The sequence below is a fragment of the Microtus oregoni genome, unplaced genomic scaffold (genome assembly GCF_018167655.1).
Source record: "Microtus oregoni isolate MIOR12 unplaced genomic scaffold, Mior012 000563F_ref0000241, whole genome shotgun sequence".
Classification (NCBI taxonomy): Eukaryota; Metazoa; Chordata; class Mammalia; order Rodentia; family Cricetidae; genus Microtus; species Microtus oregoni.
In genome coordinates, this window is record NW_024545064.1 from 3,421 (window position 1) to 8,931 (window position 5,511).

Sequence of the window (5,511 nt, forward strand, 5' to 3'; positions counted from 1 at the left end):
AAAACTTCCAAGCCACAAGAATGGCCAGCCTAGGAGATTTCCCTAAGGTGCTATGGAGTTAGGCGATCCAAGGATATTTTCCTTTAAATCTTTCCCACTGCATCTCCAGGTAAGATGTGTCTATTCAAAATTAACTATACCATCATTATAAGTCTAATGGTTACCTGAAAAAGGTACTTTCACTAAAAGCTAGAAAGAGATTTGACTTTCTATAATACATACTTTCTATCCTTAATGACAAAGAAAAATGTTACTTTCACTCTGAGAAAATGCTTTACAATTTCATGAACTCTGGTTATGAAACCTGTATTTGCTCTCCTTCCATTCCTTCATTGTAGTTTATTTTCTTTCTTAGCAACAGTAAAGAGCTTTGTAAGTATTTAGATTTTGATGTTATTTTTGTTGCTTTCTTAAAAGTAGCAATTTTGAATACTTTGCCACCCAAACAAGCTGACAGCTACTGGCACTGTAGATTTGATTTTTAAAATGTTATTCTCGGTATAGTTACAAATGAAATGCGCAGTTTTCTTTTGCTCACTGAATAGCCCTTCTGGTGAAACATTCAAGTCATTATCTGCTGTAGTCTATCCAGAAAGAAGTCAATTATCTGTAAGGGAAAGTCAACAGATTTTTATGCGAGACATTAAGATAGAATCCTTGAGTTCAAGGCACTGTGGATGCTGGCGCTGAGATGCCTAAAGGAGGCCTCTAAATGTAGAAAGGAAGACCATAAAGACCAGGTGAGGCAGTATATAAGCCCTGAGGAGATTGATGCCCAGCTGCAGGTTTAAAAATAGAAGGCCAACAAAGAAGGTGGACAATAAGTAGGTGGAGATGGAGCTTTGGGTGACCCCCCAAACGTGAAGATGAGAATGATGAGTACCAGCAAAGGCAAAAAAAAAAAAAAAATGGGGAAAGGCTCTGACAACCAAGAAGGTTATGTAACTGGGCCTGGATGGGCCAAAGGATATTTCAAGGAGAGGAGAAAAAAAATCGAGGAGCAAAAAGCAGAAGAATGTTACATGAAGATGCATTCGACTGGGAAGACAGAGCAGGCCAAGGCTGACCTTGATCGACTGGCAATCATGATGGAGGAGGCAGCAAGAAAGAAGAGGAAAGCAAGAGATGACGCAACTTGGTCAGGAGTAAAAATGCTGTTGTTTTCCCTGACGAAGTAAGTTGGCCTGTGGGAGGAGATGCTAGGATCTGGGCCATGCAGCCTGGAGTCTGCAGTGTCTTGCCTACCCTGCGCCCTGACACCGCTGCAGCAATCCCTCATAGCCCAGAGCGCTTATGGGTCTGGGACCCCTCCTCTTCATGTTGGCACAGAAATTGTTCAAGAGCATGGAGTGGGGACAGTGTCCTGTGGAGAAATCTGCTCTCTTTGAGACAGAAAGATGCAGGGCAGCATTCTGTACACAACCATTTGAATGTCTTTTCTGTTTGAAGAATTTGGAATGCTGGTTGAGGTGCGGTGCCTTGGAAGTGGAGCAAGGAGGTTTCATTTGCCCAGTAGATCACATGTTGGGGGGGGGGCAGGGTGGGAGCAGCGCCAGCAGGCAGCTATTGTGGGAACTGACTGGGTGATCACTCTTCTGGGCTATCAAGCAGCCTGAGTCCCTAAGGGTCCAAGGTTTGTGCCTGGCCAGTTCTGTCCGATAGAGTCATCTTCTCTCTGACCTGCTTTACTCCTTTCCCATAAACCTGGTCAGAGACAGTGAGCATTTTACACCCTGTTATAACCATACCTATTGATCACATCAGGAAACCTCTGGTTACTGTGCATCACCCAGACAGGACAGGCTCCACAGATTCAACTTCAATATCTGGCAGATCAAATTTTGTTATTGGGGGGAAAAGAATCCACAGAACAATGATTCAGACATAAACACTGATATTCGGTTAGATATTACATTGTTACCTGCAGAACTGTGTAAGACATGGCCCCTTATGTTAGAGTCACAGCTGAGTTTTGCAGAATTGAGACGGGATGTTTCTCATTGATGCCAGGTACAAATCTCTATAAAGACTAGGATAAGGTTTCTTCTACAGTGGTTCCAGTTTCTATCCCAGTCGGACACAGTGATTTTTGGCCGGCAAAAGACTGAAGTGAAATCAGATAATGTAAGCTATTGCTTTATCAATTCCCGGCTAAATGGTATAACCAGCCTTCCCAAACAGAACACGGAAGAGCCCTTCTCCAAGGATGCTGCATCATTCTCTCAGCACCCACAGCCTCAGACAAAGTTCCACCGAGTGAGTAGGCACCAATCAGCTGACGTCATTAAATCTGTGGATACTGGATTTTACTTCCAGCCAATCATAAGAAAGCTGTAAGTTTTGGTTCTCAGTCTTTTCCAACCCATAGACTTGAGAAACGGATGAAAACTGTATCCTTATCAAAGAGGAATAAGTACAACACACTATTACATTCCAAGGGACCACCCTGAAGCCCATCTCTGATCTAAATACTGAGGATTTTATCTATTATTTTAAAATTTAGCAAATACATTCCTGTCACTAAAAAAGTAACCCAATAACTGCTATTCTAATTATATATTCAGAGCTTCATTTAGCCTAAGTCTGCTAAAATTTCTTTTGTAATAAAAAATATCTCTAACTCTGTCTCCTTTCATCGCCTGATGAAGGTTAATATTCAGGAGGATGCCTATATGTTTTTCTTTGGGTTCTCCTCATTTAGCTTCTCTAGGATCACTAATTATAGGCTCAATGTCCTTTGTTTATGGCTAGAACCCAAATATGAGTGAGTACATCCCATGCTCCTCTTTTTGGGTCTGGCTTACCTCACTCAGGATAGTGTTTTCTATTTCCATCCATTTGCATGCAAAATTCAAGAAGCCCTTGTTTTTTACTGAGAACTCAAGAACAAAGGCAATGGGTTTCTGATCCTACTGCACGTACTGGCTTTGTAGGAGCCTAGGCAGTTTGGATGCTCAACTTACTAGACCTGGATGGAGGTGGGGGTTCCTTGGACTTCCCACAGGGCAGAGAACCCCGATTGCTCTTCGGGCTGAGGAGGGAGGGGGACTTGATGGGGGAGGGGGAGGGAAATGGGAGGCGGTGGCAGGGAAGAGACAGAAATCTTTAATAAATAAAAAAAAATATCTCTAAAGAACAGCAGCCAAATTCCATTGATGATGTTGCCAGCCCTGCCATCAGACAGCTGTGTGACTGTGGAGAAGTCCCCTGAGTAGCCCGGGCTTTGGGAGGACAGTAAAATAAGAAGTTTGAATTAAAATGATTTCTGAAGCTCCTTATGGCTCTGAAATTCTCAGCTCCAAAGCACTGGAGGTTCCCAGATGAAATCGGGAGTGTATCCAATGTAAATAGTGATTTTTTTTTTCCAATCTGGCTTGAGGGGGAGGCACTGAGTAGCAAATTTAATGAATTTTTTGAAAAACATGACTTAAGTAAATTTTCCCAAATATATGCAGAAGTCTGAGAATTGGATATTTAGCTTAAATATATACCAATTGTCAGGACCTCTAGAGTCCTTCAGGGATTCCTTTATAAGTAGGCAGGTGGGTTTCTTACCATTAGGCATTGACTTTCTCATTAACATGGATTCTCCCTATGATCTGTTCTTCCATGGGCTTATTATGTTCAGGGAAAAAGCTGACAATAGTAACAACTACAGTGAGTGACAGCATGCCAGTGTTAACTGCAGGAAAAGACAAGGGCACTTCTCTGTGTGGTTCACAGACAGCAAGAAGCATTATGGTCCTGGCTAAGGAGAATGAAGTTTATTCTAATTCTAGGACTAGGCTTATCCATATTTAAATAGGGAAGTGAGAAAGTAATAGGAAAGAGGAAATGTGAAAAAGAGGTATGAAAAGTAGAGGAAATATTACATATTAGGTTTAGAGAATGGAATGAAATAAAGACCATTTCCAGTGAGATACAAGCTTTGGTTTAAATCTTTGTGCAGGTGTGTGCTGTACATGTATCTGTGAGTGTATGTTCAGTGTGTGTGTGAGGGCATACATGTGGAGGTCAGAGAACAATCCCAGGTATTAGGTATTGGCGCTTGCCTTCTGCCTTATCTACTGTTGTTCATTGCCTCTGCTATGGCCCCCGAGCTTCTAGGGATCCTCTTGTCTCTGCCTCCTAGCTCACCGCTAAAAATGCTGGAATCTCCGATGTGTGCTACCACATCCAGCCTTCCTAATGTGAGTCAGGAGGACCAAAGTTCAGGTTCTTCTGCTTTCATGGCAAGGACTTTACACACTGAGCCATTTCCCCAGAGATGTTAATGAAGATGAACAAGAGAATGCTTTAAGTACATACGTGCCAATACTGCAAAACCCAAAACGTTAAATTACGTTTACAGTGATTTGAAAGAGCAATACAAAGAAGTAGAATGTATTCCATTCTGGGCCAGCGTTCCTACCTGGATAGTCAGATATGCCTTCCTCCACTCTTTGGTTTTTCTATTCCTTTTTTTCCATTCATCTTCACAGGGGGGTGAAGTTTCATTAGTCTCAGTTTGAATCAGTCTCAGTCATTCAAACAAGTGAAATCAGTGCTTTTTTTTCCACAGAGGATGTCTATGGTTAAAAAGCAATGTTTGACAGACTTTTCCTGCCTCTTCCCCATAAGGTTGCAAATTAAAACTCCACACCCTTGTGTGGGACTGGTGGTGTGCAGAGGACAATCTGGACAAAGGCTCTCAGGGAGTGTAGTTGGATAGTCCGTCAGCACAACTGTGTTCCTCTGTCATCAGTTCATCGGGAAACTACAGCACGCTTTACCACAAACTTATTGCAATCTTGTTCTCCTACAGCTTGCCCTGGCTATAGGAGGCTGGGTGGATATCAAAAATCTCTCATCTTCAGATTCCCTTACTATATATACTTTGATGCTATATCTATTCTCTGTGCTGATTGAGGTCTCTTGTTGTCAGGATATTACACACCATGATCTATGATCTACCTTGAACTTTTTGTGACCCCCTTCTCTTTGCTTGTCTGGGCCATGGCAAGGAAAGGGAGAAAAGGGTATTTCAAATCTCTCAACTTCAGCTCCCACAGTCCTCTTCTCTTGCTGTGCACACAGCTTTCTGTGTTCCACACTTCCAAGTGCTAAGGGGACCTAGCACTTCCTGGGTTGCTGGTTGCAGTTGGGGTGGGGTGGAGAGCTGCCTTCTTTGAAGAGAAAACTTGACCAAGTAGTATTTCTCTATTGATGTTTGGTTATTCTAACTTCCTTTCATCCAATCTCTTGGTCTCCCAGATGTAGTATCTCATCTGCCATCTTGAAGTCAGAGTTCATTTTCATAGGATGCAGGTCATGCAATAGCCATGCTACTTGTATGACAGAGAACTATATATGCAGCTGTGACCCAAGGGTAAGCTTCAACACAAAGAATGTAAGTGTTCACAATGAGAGAAGAGGCTTAGCAAGGTAGACTGTGGCAGAGCCTTTCATAATTATAGTTTTAAAAATGGAATCAAGTGGCTATCCATCAACAAAGGAAGGAAGAAATTGAGT

General features: G+C 42.3%; 1 pseudogene; it reads left to right on the plus strand.

The window, feature by feature from the left end:
* The first annotated feature begins 691 nt into the window (after nucleotides 1-691).
* Nucleotides 692-2,450, plus strand: LOC121445766 (annotated as a pseudogene).
* The last annotated feature ends 3,061 nt before the right edge of the window (nucleotides 2,451-5,511 follow it).